At 36.1% G+C, this 23,087-nt stretch overlaps 1 long non-coding RNA gene across 3 annotated transcripts in view; it reads right to left on the bottom strand.

Moving 5' to 3' along the window:
- The window catches only part of LOC140849583 (uncharacterized), a 186,460-nt gene extending 174,415 nt beyond the window's left edge, over positions 1-12,045 (bottom strand). Inside the window, exon 1 of one of the 3 annotated variants that reach the window (XR_012131639.1) lies at positions 11,916-12,045. This is a non-coding gene — a long non-coding RNA (uncharacterized lncRNA). Of the gene's footprint in view, positions 1-1,204; positions 1,316-11,887 lie in introns of those variants that run through there. The other 2 variants (XR_012131637.1, XR_012131638.1) reach the window with 2 other exon arrangements.
- Between the last annotated feature and the right edge of the window lie 11,042 nt (positions 12,046-23,087).

Genomic DNA, 23,087 nt, shown 5'->3' on the forward strand with positions numbered 1-23,087 from the left:
ATCATTATAAGAAAGAAAGCTGTACCCTGGGTGAGGTGGGAATCCATTGGAGGGATTTGGCTCATGCTTTAACAGTCCCTCTGCTGTACACAACAGACTGTAGGGAAAAGGAACATGCAGAAAAATGACTAAGAGAGTATTATATTTGCTTAGGTGAGATAAGTACTCCGAACCAGGAGGGATATGACATGGAGAACAAATGTAAATGGACAGAACTTGGAATAAAAAATGAGGGAAGGGAAGAAAATGATCTCAGTGAAATGGAGGTTCAAAAACTGGTTGGAATTTGGGTTCTTTTCAGGCAGGTATGCTCAGATGACAGCACTCAAGTTCCCTCCTGATACTGTGATACAAATCCCCTAAACCTATGACACACCCCCAGACCAAGAGGTAAGGAATCCAAAACAAATGGCGGTTGAGTTTCTAACTGGAGCAGTTTATACAATTTTAGTCCAATTACAGAAAATAAAAATTACTTTGTTTTACACCTGACTTTGTGAATGGAGGTTTATACATGATATGTGTGTCTATTTGTGGTGCATGTCTAAGACTTGAAAAGAAGTCTCAAAGGCTACTTACTGAACTGTCAACAACAATTAACAGATGGTTAGACAGTGAAATAGTTCAGAGGGTGGAAAAAGTCTGAAAAGAGCTGGCTAATGAAGAGCTTTTCTTTTTTATATTTTTTACAACGTTCATGTAATTTAAGAAGAAAAAGAGAAGTTAAAAAATTAACTGTAGTTTTCTAGAATGTATTGGAATGGTTGAATTGCTAGATTTACCTTTTTAAAATTAGTATTCTACAGTGGATATCACATACTCTGCAGATTTGAATACATTCCAAGCTACTTATTTTTTAAACTAAATATGATTCAAATTTTGCCCAGTTACATGTTTTTCTCATTAACTCTTATTGCCCTGAGCATCCTGTTCCTATTATAATTGTTGTCAATGACTGAGGTAAAGTACCTATTAAGAAATTTAACCCTCACCTTGACATGTTCTGCGTTTTCTCCTGTCCCTGAAAAGTAGCAAGCCCACCCTTCCCGCTGCGTGCTTTGACTTTGTAATCACATCTAATCTCTGACATGCTTCTCTTTATATCCTTTGCTAATGGTAACCTGTTGAAGCATTGCTGTTTTATATATCCCCTGGATGCCCTTACTAATTATTTTTTTCTCCAAACATCACTTTATAAACTCACATTTATTCTCTTCAGATGATTGCCTTCCTTCTTTTATTCTGTTGCTTTTTTTCCATCTGTTCCTTAAATAGAGAGGAAATCTTAAAAAGAATAAAAATTTCTTCCAAGGAGAAATTTCTTTCTTCTTTGTTCTTTGAGTAATAAAACATAGGTCTATCCAGTTTTCTTGAAGGCATAGTCCACCATTAGTATGCATTGTCTTTCAAGCCAGAAAGACAAGTTTTTCTTATTTTGTACCTTGCCCTGTCCTTGTGACTTAATAAGTCACTAGGATATACTCATACATGGGTCAGGGGAAGTGTAATTTTGTTGTGAATGGACAAATATAATAAAGACATGATGGAGGTGGGAGGCGGAATCTCTTTTGAGCTGCTTATAAGTCAGTACAGTGTGAAGTCTGGATTCCCACTCAAAATGCCTTCTAGGTCCTTCCAAATTTTTAGAAGCAGGAAAAGAATGGGTAAGTAAAGTGAACCTGTGAAAGGCAGGTCGATAAAGGGCATTTTATCATCTGTCCACAACGTACAAAACATACTAAGTAAGGTGTAAGGAAATGGCAAGCCCAGGCAACTTAAATAGACTAAAAAAAAAAAAAACCGAAGAGGTTTGAAACTTTTCCTTTGTAATTGGCAATGTATGTAATCTTATCCAAACAAACTGTTCTGCTTAGTATTTATTTACTTATTTTTACCTCTCTAAGGTTATTAACTCTCACTTGGGACCTTCTGAAAAAGCTATGCTTTAGCAGTAATAAATGATATTCAATAGTGGAATTGCAAATGCTGTGGAAGGCCAAGTAGGAAGACACTTTCATGGAAGGGATATGTATTTTTTTTCTTAAAGACTTTATTTTTTAAAGCAGTTTCAGTTTCATAGCAAACTTGAAGGAAAATAGAAAGAATTCCCATATGCTCTGCCCCTTCACATGCACAGCCTTCTCCATTATCAACATCCGTGCAGAATGGTACATTTGTTACAATCTGTGAACCTACATCACACGTCAATATCACCCAAAGTTCATAGTTTACATTACGGTTCACTCTTCGTGGTGTACATTCTTTGTGTTTGACCAAAACTCCAGACTGGTATATGCAAACACTTACTTGACACCTCCACATGGATGTCTAGTGGGCACCTCCAATTCAGTATATTTATAGATGAAATTTTTGTTCTCTCTTACTTATTCCAAACTGTTTCTCTCCCAGTTCCAGACATCTCGTAAGATAGTAACACACTTACCAAATGCTTAAGGAAAACTCTTTGGAGTTATCTTTGACTCATCCCTTTTCACACCTTTCATTCAGTCTTATCAACTATTTTTTTAAACGTATTCTAGACATGACCATTTCTCACCAGCTGTCGTCACCTCTCTAATAATAATAGCTGATACTTGTCAAGCCCTTATTATGAGCCAGGCATTTCTCTAAATGTTCTATTACATAATTTGCCTCATTTAATTCTCAAAATAAACCTAAGAAGTATGCACCATTATTATCATTAAAATATTACAGAGGAAATGGAAGCACAAAGAAATTAAAATGGTCTACTAATTTATACAGAAAGCAAGTGAGAGAGCCTCAGAGGCCTTGCTCATACATCTCCATTTGGAAAGGCATCTCAGACTGGAAATGTCCAAACCTGAGCTCATGATTCTTATCTCCAAACAAAACTGCTTCTCCTACAGTCTTTCATATCCCAGTCACTAGAAATCCCATCTTTCTAGTAGTTTGGGCCATAATACTTGTGAACATCTTTAACTCATCTTTGTCTATTACATATAATGCTTAGTCCGTCAGCAAATTTTGTCAGCTCTTCCTTCAGATTATATCTTACCCTTATTGCTAACCCCATGCTGCCATTCTGGTTCAAGTCAGACAGTTGGAGTAGCTTTAAACTACCCTCAGTGCTTACATATCAAGTCCTTTCAGTCTATTCTCAGTAGAGCATCCTATGTGATTTTTGAAAATGTAAGTGACATAATGTGACTGCTTTGCTTCAAATCTTTCAATCATTTCTCACCTCATTAAGAAAATCATCTAAAATTTGGCAACATTAACAAAGCCCTCCACTGTCTTTTCTATTTCTAACCCCTCCAGCCACTCCAACATTCTCTGTGTTCACCAGACATTCCCCTCCATGCTTCCTGTAACCTCTGCCTAAAATATTCACCTACATATTTCTTTGGTTACCATCACCACTATCTTCATATCTCTACCAAATTATTGTCAGAGTATCAAAGAGACTATCCTGGCTCACACTATCTAAAATAGATTTCTGTCCCAATCCTGTCACTCTCTGTCCTTTTACCACCTTTCATAATTTTTTTGTTAACATCTTATTTTTCTGCTTTAATATTCCCCACCATCTGATAGTATATATTTTACTCTTTAGAATGTAAATTCAGAAAAGCTGTTATTTACTATTGGATCATTTGATTTTTTATGATTCCCTGAAAAGTAGTTGTCGTGAAATGTTATTTATTGGATAATAAATACAGTATTTGCTGAAATATCTTCCAAGCCTCCTCGAGTCTTCATTGGGCATAAGAGTCCATGGAATCTGAAAAAAGGTTGCCCTTTCCCCGCCATCAGTCAGCGGTGATGGTCACTGGACTGGGCATCCGCGTGGGTTCCCACAGTTCTCCTTTCACTCATTTGAAGATATTACCAAAAAAGGGCAGAGAGCACATGATATGGAGAGCTGATAAACCAAGTGTCATATATGAGATTCAAGTAGCTTTGTTATAAGGGTGTGGAAATGACATAGTCACTAGTAAATTGCTAAGAACCACTTCCCTAGATCAAAAGGAAGAGCTTATATTTGAGAACTTCAATACTTGGACAGTTCATTGTAAGGACTGAAAGAATGCTGAAGAGGTTAATGGACACAGACATGTAACCAGTCAGATGTGGTACAGACATAGCTAGAAATGTTTGACTCAAACTCTAAGTCATGTTCTCATAGATAAGCAATTGGTTGATTCTCTGATAATGCCTCCAGGAGATATGGCCTTTATAGAAAAACATATTCATACATGTGCCCATCACCTAGGATGTCAATAGGACAACTGAGAAGATGAAAGTAGAATCTAGAGGGAAATGACTCAGGATTACAGATCATTTTACCGGACATACGTGGAACAGCTCAAGAGTCCTGGGAAGTTTCTTTCTCTTTATTAGTCCCAATATTTGTTTATTCATTCATTTATTTAACAAGTAATTACTGTTCATCTATTATGTGCTGACATTCTTTCAGGCACTGGGGATAGAATAAAATGAGAACAAAATCATCTGATTTTATGAAGTGTACTTTCTATCAGGAAGAAACAGAAAATTAAAATTAACTGCTTACTATTCTAGATAATGATAAATTCTAAGAAATAAAATAAAGCAGAAGCAGAGGGATGGAGGTGGAAGTGTGTAAAGAAAGATCTCCTTAAGGGCAACATTGGAGTGAAGACCTGAAAGGAGAGAGGCAGCACATTTTGTGAACAGATGAGTCCCTAGAAAAGATTACACGTGGCTCTAAGACAGTTTAGGCTCATTGCTCACTGACTTGTAATTTTTCTATTTATAATCACACAGCAACTTCTACATTGAGCTAGTTCTTTAATGATAACAATGTGTTGAGAAAAAAATGGTATTATAAGTTTTACCTTTATTATTCTTGAATGCAAAATCTTTTCATTGCTAGATGTGGAAAATATTGGTTTCTGGAGGCTCTTTAGATGCATAGAACCATGGTGAAAGTAATATATCTGTGGATCATTTTCCTTGTTAAATTTCCATAAAATGAGCTTCTGATCATTGTCAAGCTAAAATGAGGCTTTGTTTCACACTGATGTGACAGTGTTTCATGAATTTAGGTCTGTAGATTTTCAGTAATGTGTATTTTTTCTGCTTATAAAAAGTGAATATTTAGGAAATACATTAGAAACACTAAGGAAATTTGTTTCTGTATATATATAAAGAGAGAGAGAGGGAGAGAGAGAGAGAGAGACAGAGAGAGAGAGAGATCCAGAGGTCTGAAAGGTCTGAATCACATCAGGCCAGCTCACTAGCACTATGCCTCAGCTTTGCTTTCTCATGTGGCAGCTCTATTCTCCATCAGATTCTTTCTCATGAGGATAAAATAGCTGCCATCAGCTCTAGCCTTATATCCTACTTCTCAACATTCTCAGTAAAATAAAAGGATCACTTCTTCCCTGTTAACTCCAACAAAAGTCTAAGAATTAAGTCTCAGGCTCTCGTTGCTCTGGCTTAGATTTTTTCATATATCTCTGAAACAATCCCCATGGCAAGGAAATGCAGTGCCTCAACAGGCTGGAGATATAAGCAATTAAAGTACATCACAATTCATGGGTGGGGAATGAATTACTTGTGGTCCCAAGGGAAACCAGGTGCTTTACCAGAAGAGGTAATTTATGCAATTAAACAGACGCTCATACACTTACCCTTAGTACATTATATGCAGAACACTATTTCCCAGAATGTAATAGGCCAAACAAAAACCCCCCTCATTCTCTGTTTCTCTCTCTCACACACACACACACCATTTCCCTACCAGCTCCCCTTTACCACTCCCCATTTGTTTCTAGGAATAGAAGCATCTGATTTAATGTCAAAAACATCTCATTTAAGGATGAGAATGGAGAAGGGAGAGAAGTATCAGCATGAGTTCCTCAATATCTCAGCACTCAAGTAATAAAGTAGCCATGGCTACAATTTTTACTAGTTGTAGTTCTTCTGAATTAAGAGTATAGTGAGAAAGTAATGTCATTTTTATAATTACTTTTCCATCAAAAATTTAGGTAATGGAGATTTAACCCTGAACTATAGATTAATACTACCACCAACCAATTTGAACCATTGTTGTGTATTCCCAACAAACAAACTAATGGTAAAAGTCTTACAGAAGTATACTTGCTCCCTTCTTTTGCCTTTTATTCTTCTCTTCTTCCATTCCCTTCACTCCGAACAGTTTATTCCTAAAGCCATTAAGCGGGGCAAAACAAGATGGGAGCAGGGGAGGCACCATAACCAAGAGAAGAGTATGAGATCCCAAGCAGCGTAAGGAGGCACCCACACGGGGAAGGAGGCAGAGGCCAACATGGGACCTTGGCTGCAAAGAGGAGGATTGACAAAATAAATAAAAAGGGGAACCAGCTGTTTCACTACCAGAGAAAGGGGAGCAAATCTCTAGGGGTAGAAATTATCTATAAATAAAAATGCATCCTATGATGTTAGATTGGAAATGGAAGTATTGGAGTGTTTGGTTCCACAGTTTCTTTGGATGGATAGACAGACAGATGGATATTAGATAGATAGGTAGATAGATAGATAGATAGATAGATAGATAGATAGATAGGTAGATAGGTAGATAGATACAGATAGATGATAGAGATAGATAGATGATAGATGATAGAGATAGATAGATGATGATGATAGATATATAGATAAATAGATGATATATATAGATGATAGATAGATAGATAGATAGATAGATAGATAGATAGATAGATAGATAATGATAGAATATGTGTAACTGTATCTGTGTATTCAGGTGTATGTGTGTGTGTTCACACATACATTAATTCCCAACTGTCTACTGAGAGGTCTTAAGAGCATACATATTGCCCAGATACTGGTTTCAAAAACCATTTCTCATTAAAAGAAACCAAGGATACTTGGAGATGGCTGGTTTTAGGTCTTGAACAGAAAAGTGGAAGATAAGTCTAGACCATTTCATTGTGCCAGAAATTTAGGGTAAGTTCCTTATTTTGATGGATTTATTTTGGTTATGTAGGATAAATGATTATTAGAAAGAAAATAAGAAATTTTGAATGATGGGGCACTGGATCAGCAACTTATTCTCAAATAGTATGGGGAGAAAAGCCTTCTGTACTGTGCTTGCAAGTATTTTGTAAGTCTGTGACTTCTTAAAAAGTATTGAAAGTAAAGAAAATCTATTTATTTGGGAGCTAAGCAGAATACTGGAAATAATCCAAGCTGCTTCCACTCCTGGGAATAAGTGAGACACTGGTGATATAACCAAATAGAACTCCCCTGGCAGATATTCTTACAAAATTCCCATGAAAGGACTTCTTTGAAGGGAAGAAGGAATAGGGAAGAAGGTATGGAGAGGAGGAGGTATTCCAAGAAGAGCATGATACTTGTTATTTGAATCAATTCCCCCAGTGTCCTTGTCTTTATATGTAATAAAAATTAAAAATTAAAATTAAAAAATAATTTGAAATTCTGAGCAATCTGCTGATGCCACTAGCTCTGATTTTTAACTCCTCCACTACATCTAAGCCAAAATGTGTTACCCTCAGTTCTCCTCTTTTCCACCACATATTCAGGGACTGTATCTGTCAAATCTTTCTCCTAAATTTTTCTGAATCCTTCTATGTATTTTACTTATACTTTCTTCCCCTAGTGAAAGATACTATTATATCCCTTCTGGGTTCCTCCACCCAATTCCAACATGTGTGGGGAGGGAGGAGCACTTCCCACACACCACAAAATTCTCAAACACTAGCTGGATATCTTAAAATTCAACTCAATTCTGACACGAACTACATGGAGGTAACAACAGATGACAGTGGTTAAAGATTCACTTACTGCTACAAAACTGCCCTCCCCACCCTACTTCAGATGTCAGTTGCAAGTCCAGATTATCAGCTGTGCTTCTGATCAACTGGCTGTAGATTGGAGGTTCCAGTGATCCCCCAATCCTTGGATTTCAGGTTCTAGTTGCAAGCCCAGGTTTTTACCTGCACTTCTGACTGGCTATATAGATCAGAGGTTCCCACAACCTCCTTTATCAGTTCCATTAATTTGCTCAAGTGGCTCACAATACTCAGTGAAACATTTTACTTACTAGATTGTTGGTCTATTGTAAAAGAATATAAACTCAGGAGCAGCCAGATGGAAGAGATGCATAGGGCAGGTTGTGTGGGAAGAGGAACACCACCCATGCCCTCTCCAGGGCAGCCACTCTTCCAAAGCTCCTCCTCATGTTCACTAACCCAGAAGCGCTCTGAATACTGTCCTTGTGAGGTTTCATTTCCAGCCACTCCCTCCTCCTGGAGGTCAGTGCCTCCTCAGGTCACCCAAGGGCCTTTCAAATATCACCTCATCAACATGACAAGACACCTTCAATGCTCTGTCACTTAGGAAGCCCAAGGGTTTTAAGAGCTCTGTGTCAGAAACAGTTACAAAGACCAAATATTTATTTCTTATTATAATTTGCAATATCTCACCTGGATTTCTGCAATATCCTCTAACTGCTCCTCCTTGTCGGATCTCGGCTCCCTGCTAAGTTATCCTCCATATTATATCCAAAGAACTCCTTCCCACAGATCATTACTTCAACCCCTCAGTGTCATTTAACCTAAAGATCTAAACCCTTACCATGATTTATAAGACTATATAATCTGGATCTTGCCTGCCTTTTCAGATTCATCAGTCTCTTCCTTCCATGCTTTAGCTACCACTGGTCATCATTTAGTTCCTTGAATACACAGACACTGTGTTTGTTCTTTTGTCTCAGGTCCTTTGTATAGATGGGTCCATCTCTTGGAAATAAGACTTTCCTAGGGCTGGTGTTTGTGGTTGTTTCAGCTATGTCTGTCTGTTTTATGGGCCTCTGCTTAAATGCTGTTCCCCAGGTAAGACTGTTCCAATCCCATAGTTTACATTATTTACCCTGTTATAAACTTCCTTAATCCCTTATCTTTTCTAAAGCATGTACATTTCACATAGACATGAATTGGGACTAAGATGGTCACTTCAATATTGCCTTAATTGTTAACTCTGAGGGCTTAATCAAAACTAGCCAAATAAATGTTAAAAATTAATTCAAGAAACAAACATAAAAATCCTTTTTCCTTACCACAGACTACCGCAGAGCTTCAACACTCTAAGGGTCATTTCTTCTGCATTAGCATAGTTGAGCAACATCACATCCCACTACTGTTCCAAAGAGCTATGGCAAATTGATGGCAAAGTATGGGAAAAGTTAGTATCTGGTAGGGGACCAGCTACCTCAACTGCAGTCCAAGGCAGTGGAGAGACGAGATGATCACAGAGCCAAAGAAAGCAGGCCAAGATCTGGCACAGGCCAACACAGCCAGTATGAATTAGCAGTCATGTCAGGGTGCATGGATCTAATCCAGAAGAGATGTGTTTTACTTCCTGAGTACTCAGTTCATAATGTACAAGTACTTTGGAAAGGACTGGAGTAATTCTGAGCACGTAAAAACAAGAAACAACCCAGTGTGAGTGATTACTCACAATATGACTTCATCTAAGGGCAGGAAAAATTTAACTTGCATTTTCCTATGATTTGGCAGTATAAACTTGGAGAGCCTATTTTTATTCTTATTCCACTTGCCTTGTAGTTTCTGGAAAGGTAATTTCTCCCAGATTCTGGCAATAAGTTGGCTGTCATTTTTAGTTCCTAGTTCTCAGGGTTGTGTGTTTTTTAAGCTTTTTTTCTATCACTGCCACTTTAGGTAAAAGTTAGGTGAAATTGCATTTGGCAGAATTAATGATTATTGTTTTTCTTGTCTTCATTATATAAGCAATATAGATGCACTGCACAAATTTTGAGAATAAAATAAATGAAAGGTAAATAAAAATTACTTCTAATGCTACCACCAAGGGTTAACATTCTTAATATTTTAACATATCTGTTTTTCCACAAACACTTGCAGAGAATATATTTATAAAAGTCCCATCTGAGACCATTAGGCAAAATATACAAAGAACTCTTAAAAATCAAAAATAAGAAAACAACCCAATAAAAAAATGGGCAAAAGACCTGAACAGATACCTCGCCAGAAAAGACATACAGATGGCAAATAAGCATATGAGAAGATACTCATATCATCTATCATTAGGGAATTGCAAATTATAACAATGAGATACTACTACACATCTATTATAATAGCCAAAATTCAAACCACTGACAATAATAATAAATGCTGGAAAGGATGTGGAGCAACATGAACTTTCATTCATTGCTGGAATAAATGCAAAATGATATAGCCACTTTGGAAGACAGTTTGGCAGTTTCTTGTAAACCTAAACACATTCTTACCATGCAGTTCAGCTATCACATTTAGTATCACCCAAAGGAACTGAAAATTTATGTCCACACAAAAACTTTCAAACTGATGTTTACAGCAGTTTTATTCAAAACTGCCAAAACTTGAAAGCAATCAAGATGTAGTTCAGTAGGTGAATGGATAAATAAACTGTGGTACATCCAGATAATGGAATATTATTCAATGTTCAAAAGAAATGAGTTACCAAACCATGAAAAGACATGGAGGAAACTTAAATGCATACTATTAAGTGAAAGAAGTCAAATTTGAAAAGGCCACAAACTGTATGATTCCAACTATATGATATTCTGGAAAAGGCAAAAACATGGAGATAGTAAAAAGATCAGTGGGTTTTAGGGTTTAGGGATGGGGAGAGATGAATTGTTAGAGCACAGGGGACTTTCAGGACAGTGAATTTATTTTGTAAGATATGATGACAGATATGTGATATTATACATTTATCCAAACTCATAGAATATATACCACCAAGAGTGAGCCATACTGTAAACCACAGGCTTTGGGTGATAATTATGTGTAATGCATGTTCATCAACTGTTACAAATTTACCACTGTGGTGTGTGTGGGATACTGGTAGTGGGGAAGGCTGTGAATATGCACGGGCAGAAGGTATATGGGGAAATATCTGTACCTTCCACTCAATTGCATTATACAGCTAAAACTACCCCAAAAAATAAAGTCTATTTTAAAAAAAAAGAAGAGGAAATGAAGTTCTGAGATGTGCAACAACATAGGTGAACCTTGAAAATACTATACTAAGTGAATAAAAACAGGCACAAAAGGGCAAATATTGTATTGCTCCAGTTACATGAAATATCTAAAATAAGTAAATTCATACTGACAGAAACTAGATTAGCAGTTATTAGGGACTGAGGGGAAAAGGAAAAGGGAAGTTACTGCTTACTGGGTATGCAGTTCCTGTTTGGAGCAATGGAAAAATTTTGGAAATAGTGATGACTGCCCAACACTGTGAATGTAACTAATGCCATTACATTGTACACTTAAAAATGGTTAAAACGGCAATTTTTATGTTGTATATATTTTAGCACAACAAAATTTAAAAAACAATTTGAATGGCCACGAGAGGGACAGTTCAGCCTCCAACATACAATGTAGAATTATTCAGCAAGATAACACCATAAGGAAGATAACACTTTCCTAAGAAGGAATTTTAATTCTCTCTGTCTTGTATGTTTGTACTGTGGTATAACATTTAAGAGTACGGCTTGATCAATTTTAACAAGCACATACACTCTGTAAATATCACCCAAACTATATTAAATTCATATTTATTATATGAAAATATATACGTAAATTACATTAAAATATCAAAATCATATTAAACATTTCTGTTAAAAATTTCTTTCTGAAACTTTCTGAACACCACCTCCAGAAGCAACCACTGTTCTTATTTTAATTACAATTGCCTTAAATATTCTTTCAACAACCTCAACAGCATATCAGTAACAAACTGTATTTGAACGTCATTAAGGCAAGAGGGAGTCTGGAATAAAAAGATAAGCTGTAAAGAAGTCAAAGAAAAGCCCACCTACCCTTTGATGGTCCAGGGGCAATACTGACCTGGGATGTAGCGCAATAAAGTGCACTTGGTGTACAAATGAGGCCGAGGAGAGGGAAGCACTGAAGTTATCTCTTCTCATCTACTGCAATGTATGAGTACATGTCATACCTAGAATAGAAATAGCTCAGAGCCTGGATGGCTTGTCAAGTGCAGGATAACTAAATAAAGTGCATCTACAAAAGGCTACTGACAGGACTGCCAGAGCCAAGGAAACGCGCTTGGCCCGAGGGGACCTGTAGGGCTACCGGAGCCAGCATAACACCCAGCGAGCTAAGGAGGTTGAGAGGAAACACCATCAAGCTGAGAGATAAACCAGAACACAAGCGAGAGAGCCCCACGCTTCGCCAACAGCTGCAAAGCAGAATGTCCCAAGTGCGCAGAGGCACTGTCCTTGAGAAGAGCAGGTGTCAGCCAACATTTACCCAGGAAGAACATGAGGGCTCTGAGAAGGGGAGGCTTCCACTTTGTGCTGCAAACCCACTTAAGTATTTCTCTTCTTCCAGTCACCCAAGTATCTTTTAGGGTAAGAAGGTGACAAAGACATCTATCTGGGACACTGTCTAAAGGAGTATTTGAATCATTGGCTGCAGATTCGACATTTAGTTTAGTCATGTTCCCTGCTATCCAGTGACAGGGGTGGGGGCAGGGGCAGCCTGAAAGAAGGCCAGACTAGTGAGTGACAAAAATTAGAAGTGTTATGTTTTCTGTGAACATCTGGATAGCTATGTGAGTTGAATTTGTGGCCTGTTGCCAATGCAATAAAGGGTCAGATTGCATAAAATTATGAACTATGTCTAAAAATTGGAATCACATTTAGCAAAGATGATATTACCAAAGCTTATTCACCCCCTCACAAAGATTAATTACTTAAATTATTCTTACGCTTTTTTCTGGACTAATGTTCTGTAGAAATGTTACGTATTCTTACCATTCTTAGACTTATTCCTTGGTTATTTTCACTTAACTTTATGCAGTGAAGGTTTTACATGTTTAAATACTATCTAAAAATATCTTTTTAAATATCTGTACAAAATTCAAATGGATTTATTGAAATTAGTTTACATGTTCTCCTCTATTTGGATATGAAATTAAGTTTTGCAATAATAAAAATGTATAGCCAGTTTGTTCTATATCTCTAAATACTAATTTAGTATGTTTTTACTAAAATTGGAATTTGTGAGTCAAAATAGATGAAGATTTTAAAAGTTAGCATATACTGCCAAATTTATTTCCAAAATCCCTGTGAAAATTTACACAGCTACTAGTAAGAAAAAAAGTGTCAATCATAAAGAGTATCTTTGCCAGGATTAAATAACATCATTCTGAATCTTTCTAATTTGACAGGTCAAACATTGTACCATCTTTAGTCAGAATTTTTTTATTATCACTGAGCAGTAAGATGATAGTTACTAGAAGACACCAGTAAAGACCTACTTTCAGGACCTGGAAATACTAAGGATCACTTAAACCTGGATTACCGGTTCTGTATTTCAATCTAATATGGTCTAGGGCTCTCTAATTAGGAGAACATGCTGTGGTCACATTTTATAAAACAGACCTTTTTTTGAAGTCTAACATTCATTGCTCCAGATTCTAGGTCATTTAATGATACCATTTTTAAAACATAGGGCTTGGTTTATTTGAATTATCTATCTTTTGTAATAGTTTGAATATTACTATTATTTTATTCAGATACTTATTTTTTAAGGTCAGCTATGTTCCAGACACTAAGCTATTTGAAATGCCAGACATGGCCTCTGTTTTTCACAATCTTAGGGAGGTAGGAGGAAGTAGGAGACCTGTCAATATATAGTCAAGTAAAAATTCTCTCAATATTCACTGTAAGTAAAGAGAGTTATGTACAAGGATTCATAATAGAACAATAAATTTTGGACCTCAAGAGGGAGGTTTTAGAAGTCTCCAGTACCTCTAAATCCTCAGTATACAGTAGATTTCTTGACACAAAGATGACATCACACATAGTCCATAGTTCCTTGTTCAGATAGCATTTGCTGACAATAGGGATGAATATCAAGCATTTTGTTAATATGTTCACAAATAAAAATATTTATATATTGCTAACATGTATATGAGTAATAATTATTGTCAATAGGTGCACATATCAATTATTAACATGCACACAAATAATATTTGCTATCATACAGGTACACCTATTGGGGGTCCTCCCTCATTCCAAAATTGACCACAGAGAAAATCCAAATGCAATTTTTTGAGGGACAACCTGAGTTTATCAGCTTTTGGGGGTATTTATTTACATGGAGAGAGATTTAAAGATTCATGAATTACAAAAACTATAATTTATATTTTATGTACAAGTTTATTTCCCCCCTCACAAATATCTCTAATATTAGTGACTTGTTTTTTATCATTAAAGCCGTGTTTGATGGTGCATTATCCAGAGCACTTTGTTTTTGCTTCTACCTTGCTTGGATCATTTTTTAGTTTGTCTGCATTTATTGCTGGAAACTTTATTCCAGGCCACAGAATCCATTCTCATTATTCTAAGGGATCTGCCTGTGCATATGACCTACAGGTGTATATTTATGATTTCTGCAGTACACTAATTGCATCTTTTATTTCAACCTTTTTGAAAAGGGTATCAGGTTCTTCAGATTTTAGGTCATATCTCAGGAATAAAATAAATAATAACTAAATTCACATTAAATTTCTCATTTCTTTTCTTCTCTCTCTGTCTGTCTCTCTCCCTCCCTTTTAAACCAATGCCATCAGGGAGACTGTAAGTATCCAAACTCTCATTGACTGGATTTTCATGCTTAGTTGTCTTCAATAAATAAGACTTTATTTTCAAAATACAGTAAAAAAGAGTATGTTGCAATACTAAGAGCTTCATAAGGATTTTGGTATCAGATGGTTTCCCCTTTACAACATATCAATTTGGGGAAATTTTTGCCTTAAGTTAAGATTTAAAATACTCTTCTGCATGGGGAAGATAAAAATTGAAATTGGCCTTAAAGTGTAGATTAAGCAGGAATTTTTCAAGTAGGTAATAGCAATTCAGGAACAGAGATTTGTAAATTTGTGTTCTGTTCAGGTATTGGGACTAGTCAAACAGGGAGAAGGCATAGGGCATTGTATCAAACAAAAGTGTTGAAAGAGACAGTGTGAAGGGTTTTGACATTTGCTATCATCGACTAGCTTTTCTCAAAATTTTTCAAGTATGAAAAATGGAAATGATATACATCTTGCTACTAATTACAGACTGTAAACTCCTTGAAAGAAAGAAAGACCTTTTGTGTCTTTCTTGACCTGATGAATTAACTAGATATTTTTTGGTCCTCACTTTTGGTTATTCTTTCTGTGTCTCTGACAAAGTTTCATATCTTTAAGACACATATTTCCCCCAAACTTTAAATCTCCTGCACTCACATCAGTGGAAAGTGAAAGTACTTACCCAATAGCTTCTCCTATTTTAAAGCCTTTAAGCTCATAACCTGTGTGCTCGATCAAGGATGTTAATTGCGTGAGAATAATAAATTGGCATTTTCCTGAGCTGATATTCCATTAGATCTTAGTGCAAATGAATGAAAAGGGTGGAGAATGACCTAAAAATGTAGATTAGATTTGTCTGGAAAGGTAATGAGCTTCTAAGTGAACATAAGCTAAATTCAGATTCCTAATAAAAATGGAAAGGAGCCAGTTTTCAGCTCTCATTACCAAAACTTTGTATAGCTCCAATCTTTACGCATTTGATGCTGCAACATATCTATTCTCACATATCTTGGTGTCTTTTGATTTAAAGAAATAAAAGTCCCCCAAATTTTATATAGTCTGTCATAGGAAATTCAGAAAAGAGTGTCTTCATTTTATCATAAGTATATCTAATTTTGTGTTTAACCTACTAGCAACTAATTCTACAAGTGATGCAGTATGGGAGGAATGTACATATTTTGAAAGAAGAATGATGAATAATTATGTTTATGACTTTAATATATAAAATGTTATTCTATTCAATGTAAAAATAGACTACTTTTTATTTTTCAAATATTTAAGGACTCTGATAAGAATAAAAATTAGAAGCTTAGATTAATGTTAAGTAATAAAAATTACCCTTCAAAATAGATTTTAATAGGCTCTACATACTAATATCTTTGAAGAATATATGAAAAAAATAACTCAATATGTACTAATAAAAAGAACATTTCAGTAGTGCTATAGATAACAGCTTGTATTATTCAAGCAGTACTTAACACAGGATTCTATAAAGTATTAGCACAATCATAAAATTTGGACAGTCCTACATAGTTTATTGTTTATAAGAATAAAATTAAGTTTTGCACAAAAGACCCAGAAGTTAAGACCAAGATATATTTTATAATAACTGATTTAGTTATTATAAACAAGGCTCTGCTGGTTCTTGAAGGAAGTGGGGTGTTAATGCAGCCTAAGTCAGAGGAAGACTGAAGGTCTACTGTTGTCCATTCCGTATGAATGTGACCTGTTTGTTATTCTGTTTTTTTGGTAGGGATGAATAAAATGCTCTCACTAAATCATTGATCCTAGGAGTCATAATGGAGTTCCATTGAATCTGAGTGTCCACATATTCTGGCCACTTTGGACTCTTCAATGCAAGGGACTGATCCTTACTGTCGTATGAAACTAGGGTTACTACTACAGAATGACAGCAGGGAAGAGTATGTCTGGAGCTGTGCAAAATCACAGAAGCTTCTCTTGTTTCTGTGCTCAGTGATTAACACAGGAAGGGCAGTTTGTTACAGCAATGTGTGGCCGATAAGGACAAAGGAACCAAGAGCTCAGACTCTTCAGAGATGAAGATCTGGCTCACCATACGGTGGAAGCAACCCAGTCTAGTTAAAGGGCTGGCTGGGTGTTAGGGAAATCTGTGTGGTTGAAGCAGTGAGGTAATAGATATCAGTTACAGCCTCAGGACCAATTGCCATAAGACAGACTATAACTTTACCCACTTAACTTCCTTACTTTTTTTTTTTTAATTTTCTCAGAGTTTTTGACCAGCGTCATTTGGAAGTCAGTAGCAAAATGGTTTTAATGTATAGCATGAGTAGATCTGAGCATGCAAGGAGTTGCCTAAAACATGCACATTCTTATAAAAAAAAAGAACGATGTGCCTCTCCCCACACAGCTTACATGTTAGCAGAGAAAGGCATGACTGGTATTTATGTAACAGATAAGCTTCATGAAGTAGATTTTTTTTTCTAGTAGATCCTAGCTATGGCATATGATTGTCACTTAGTATTTTTTGAGTAAATACATAGTAATACTTTCCCATTTATAACCTTCCTATAGCGTTATATTATTTTAAAAATAAAATCCACAAGCTCCCAATTATGGTGCAAGAGATCCAAAATGATCTAATAGTTGTTTACTTTCCAAAATCATGCTTTCTCTCTCTCACATACAGGCACACACACATCTCTATCATTATCTCTCTCTGTTTTTGTTCAGTTACACTGGCTCTTTTCTTTTTTTAATCCTCGAACACACCAACTTGCTTCAAAGTCAAAGCCTTTATATATATGTATGCTGTTAGGTTAGGTATATTGGATATGTGAAGGTATGTTATATTTTATATATTTTTTATTGTAATGATTAAATTCTATTTCACGATTAATAAAATTATTACAAAATGCTGGTCATGAAAAAGTAGTATTGAGTCTAACAGTATGAGAACCATTAACAAGAGAAAGAACCTTCTTGATAGTGATGTGGTTTTTCAAAATGGTCAATAAGTATTAGTGATATTCCTCAAAAAATGAACTACAATTTCCCTTGATTTATAAGGCAGTGCCATGCCTGTAAAAATTCTACAGATATTTAATCCATGCCAAAGATACTTTGTGTTTATAGGTTAGTATCATTATGTTCTTGGCTCAGATTTACTTCTAGGCCCAGATAATGATGGTATGTCATCTACAGGTGTGTCTATGAGGGCATTTAAAAGTCATAAGGAATGTGACACAATTCACTGTGCAGGCTGCTCACACATTGCAGAATGGCCACCATGCCAGGCCTCTGTCTACTTGGTACCAGGAGTGCTGCTTTCCAAGAACAGCGACAAAAAAAAGACACCCCCTAAGAGGCAGACCCCTTTGGATAATTATTACCCAGTTGATGCATTGGCTCTTTTTTTCTTTATCTTTGCAGGTCTCTGTCCAAATTTGTAACCCAGAAATGTGGCCATATAGTGAAATGAACTAACTAAGCTATGGGTTACGAAAAATACCTCTCTTTATTTCTAAAATAGGAATATAGATTCAATATAGGTTTGATACAGATCAAATGGCCAGTCTAAATACAAGTGAGAGAATTAGTGAAAAGAAAATGGCCAAAATGGTACATTCTTTCTATACCCAATTTGGTGAGTTTTTGTCATGAAAGGAGTTGAATTGTGTCAAATGCTTTGTCTGCATATATGAAAATGATCATGACTTTTATTTTTCCTTTTATTAATGTGATATATCACATGTATTGATTTGCATATGTTGTGCCAACCTTTCATTCCAGGGATGAATCCCATCTGATTATGGTATATGAGCCTTTTAATGTGCTGTTGAATTCAGTTTGCTTGTATTTTGTTGAGAATTTTTGCATCTCTATTAGCTACGGCCTATAGCTTTCTTTCCTTTGGGGTTTCCTTATCTGGCTTTGTTATCACAAGTATTATTAAATATTTCTGCAGATTCCACAGACTTCAAGACAAGGACAAAGTAGAGAGGAATTCCTTATATAGAGAGTTGGAGCAGATGACATTTAAGATACACTCTAAACTGGCATGGGGAATATCTACTGATTTCAAGTACAAGAATAACATGCTCAAAAATGCAGAAGCCTTTATTTATTTCACAAGAAGTAGTAAGACTGAGGTAGAGAAAGAGAAAGAAAGTAAAAGCAGATAGGCTGAATGCTGCTTTTAGCCTTGACAATCTCACTGCTGGGTGTGGGTCAGAATTTCATGTACTTAAACCACATGATAAGTTGCTCTGAGGAAGATCTATGATACATAACTTGTAAATTCTCCACCTGCTGCCTAGAAAAATATAACCTAATAAAAACTGCTTGATATGTAATTTGACACCCCACTGCTTAATTGCAGATAGAGGATAAATGGATAGAAGCAGATTACTATTATTTAAAATTTATTAAGCATCCACAGTGTATCTGTTATTCTATGAACCACAGATGAATCCCCCCCTTCTTACTTTCAAACTTTGATTTCAGTCAAAATTATGTGCACATACAGAATACTTTAAAAAATATCATCTATGTTATGCACTTAAGTCGTATTTGTGTCTATAGACATAAATATACAGACAGACACATATAAAGTAGTATACATATAGAATATAAAATGTATACATTTTATTAGTATGGATATGCAAAGTATACATTTAAAAAATATCACCCTATGTTGTACACCTATATATGTTGTACATTCAAGCTCTTCTCTAATGCACACACAGACATTTTTGCTTTAATAAGAATTATGACCAAAAGAATGACTAAATAAGTGGTAGCAAGTGTAGGTAATTAGAACTGAGGACAACCAATGGAGCAACAGAGCTGACACTGGGAAGTAAGAGAGGAAAGAATGCAAGGAATCTGCTTCTCTCCAAACTCTAACCAATTAATATTAATTAATTCCCCTAGCCACCACAGGACTCTTATTTCAGGCTGCATATATGTATATGCATGTATGATATTTCATTTTGTTGGAGAAAGTAGCATAATGTAGAAAAGGCAGAAGGAATCTGAAATGTCAGGGTTGAGGAGTGACCATTTCTTTAGGGATTCAGTTAATATGTAGGAGACTAAGTGATTGGTGTGATAAAAGCTGGAAGGAAGGGAATTAAAAGGATAAAAGCTTATCTTATGACAGAATGGTGTAATGTAAGTGAAAACTCTTCTCTAGTACCATCTTTTTGGTTTGTGAATTTGGTTCCTATCATCCAAGTGTCTTTGTTCACCATTATCATCATTACTGATAAACCAAAGAACGACCATAGCTGCAGGCCTGTGCGGTACTCTGGTCCCCACACACTGTCATAAAGCTTGTATATGAACACAAAAACACACGCTCACACCCAGACATGTGCACAATCATCACTTCCATTTCCAGCACTTTTCCCTGAGAGGGCTACTTCTTTCCATGTTATTTCCAATAAAGTAAACTCCATATTTGCTGAGCACCTACACTATATATACCACATGTTAATTAAGGCCTTAGGATATAAAGAAGAATATAAGAAAAATGATAAAAAGCCCCTGCGTGTGAGGAGCTCATAGTAAAAAGAGGACACAGAAATACTAACAAAGGATTTGAGGGGAACAGTAAGAAGAGTGTATATAAAGTACTTTGGAGGACACAAGTGATCACTTCTTTCTGCACAGCACTTAGAGACACTCTCCTCTGATGCATAAGGTAAATCATTCCTCAGTGAGCAGTATAAAGAACAACTTACACAGCTTATGAAGCCCTCTCAGGTAATACTGGTGTACAAACTACTTATTTAGCAACTAACCATGGATTCTCTCATGATACTTATTGCATCATTATTTTGCATGGTTCGCTATACTATTGTCTGTATTTATGCCCCATCTCCCCAACAAATGGAACTATAGTAAGCACCTGTGTCTTATAAGCAGCCATTTAACTACTGACTTGACTTCAGTTGTAAAACAGAAATGCCTTTATTCCTCCCATTCTCAGTTAGGGACCTCCCTAACTGAGACACCTAAAGCACTTCATTAATACCCTTAAGAATTTATCACTTTTCTTTTTAATTAAGGTTTGTATATGTGACTTCTCCAGACTGAATATCTTTAAACCAGGGACAGGGTCTTATGCCAAATGGCAGAAATTTAGCAAATCAAATATTGGATGCCCAGTTAAAATTGAATTCAGATAGACACTAATTTTAAATAAAAGTATATTCTAAATATTGTATGAACATACTTATATGCTCACTTATACCAATACTTTATACTTATACCAATACCTATATATTTATGCTCCTATCAAAAAATATTCATTGCTTATCTGAAATACTAAATGTCCTATATTTGCTTATCTGAAATACTGGGTGTCCTATATTTTATGTCAACCCTACATATGGATGACTCAAAAAGTACCATTGTTGTATATGAAAATATTTTTTTCCTTTTTGTGGTTTATTTAGGCTGCTCATCACATGTCTGCTGAAGTGGAGTATAAGGCCGATTAAGACATGATATTACTTTGCTAATGAAAGAGGTTGGATTTATAGCTATGCAAATTCCACCAGATGATGCCAATGGGAAGCTTGGGGCTGTAGCCACAGCAGGCCACAGAGCTGTTGAATGCTTCCTGAAATACAATGGGCTCGGTGTGACCAGCCACTCATTGGCTTGTGGCAGGTCTAAGAGAACATGGGGAAGCAGATGACTGGTGATAACCTTTAGTTTGGAAGAGAGGTTTCCAGACTGGTGAAACAATTTGATATCTGTCCTCCTTTTTTAGGAGAAAGGCTTTTATAACTCAGTTTTACTCTTTAGAAATCACCCAAAGTTCAATCTTAATGTGAAGTTGAAACTGAAAATTGAAGGGGCGGTGTGATACGGTGGACCACACACCCAGGACTGGCGGCAGACAGGATGGGCGAGTCCCAGTGCCGCTCTGACTAGACCTGCCAGCAGCCTCCAGAGGCACTGCGCAGCTTTAGCTTGACCCCTCAGATAATTGCATTTTCCCTTCCCTCATTCTTTAATATTATCTAGAGAGTTATATAAGATATAGTTTCAAGCCCTGTCTTCCAGCTATCTTGACACTTTTAATACCTTCTCATACAGAATTCAGAAACACCACTGCAGTTGTGAATTCTTGCACAGTCACCATCTTTGAGACTCATTTTCCACATACGTCCATTAAAAACACTACCTTACATGGTGTAGGGTTATTGTACAGTTTAGAGATAACAGATGTGATGCACCTACCATATATTAAGCATTTTAAAATTGTTAATTTTTATTGTATTTGGTCCATATACAGCTTCCATGCTTTCTGTTTCTTCTCCATTATGGGAGCTTCTTTTCACTAAAATGCCTCTCATTGTAGCCCAGTGTGTCACAGATCTTCTCTTTGAGGTTACAGCGTGTGTCATCTTCAGAATGCCTACTGTGTGTGAGCAGAAGCTCCTCTCAGTTCAGACAGAACCAAGGATTAGCATGGGAAACTCCAACTCCGTAAATTCAGACAGCAGTGCAAAGTGAATAATTTCTTACATATGTTTAATATTTGGGGACATACAGTAACTGTGACTGGCCACCTACTTATTCACATGAAAATGCTATAGGCAGATGGCATAACTGCTATGCTTATATCTCTTGAATGGGATTCCTCCAAATATGTTTTAATATGTAATTGTCATTCACTTTTCTCATGTAGACTATTGTAAGACAAGGTGTCAGGATCAGAGATAAAAATGAGACAATTCCACAAAGGAGAAAAGAACCCATTGCTTTATAAATGGCTGTGTGATAATCACCTCCGGGGTGAGGTACTGCTAGGTTTCTCATCCTATTTCATGATCCAGGCTGGTGCTCCCGCTGTGGAGCTGTTTCTAAAATCAGTGGACATTTCATACTCATCTGATTTGCAAGACACAGAAACCCTGGAGCTAACACCATCTTATTTGTGAACTGGCTTCAGGGAGTAAATACTCTTACATTTCCTTTTCAGTGCAATAATGATACTGGCATGTGATATGGGACAAAGTACGTAACTTTTTTATGAGGATATTTTCCTTCCCACTGAAAAACAGAGAAATGGATACTGTGAAACTCACAGCAGTGATCCCTTTCACTGTGCTCCACACATGCATGTTTTTAGAATGATTAAATATAAGGAATTCACCAGTCTCTTCATTTCTTAAGTCAGCCATGAAGAGGGATCTACTCTATCATGCAGTTAACCACTGTCTTCTCCTAGTTTTGAAGAGTCCACATTTACTTTTCTTTGCCTCTCTTGATAGAGGCATTCCTACATTATTAATTAGAAAGTAATGTTTAAACACAATAGATGATACTTTATGATTTTCTTAATATTAAGTATTACTAAAAAGAAAATGAATTTCATGAAAAAGGGAAACTTTAATTTGGAAAAAAATTTTCATTTTGGA

This window comes from Manis javanica, chromosome 5 (assembly GCF_040802235.1).
Source record: "Manis javanica isolate MJ-LG chromosome 5, MJ_LKY, whole genome shotgun sequence".
Classification (NCBI taxonomy): domain Eukaryota; kingdom Metazoa; phylum Chordata; class Mammalia; order Pholidota; family Manidae; genus Manis; species Manis javanica.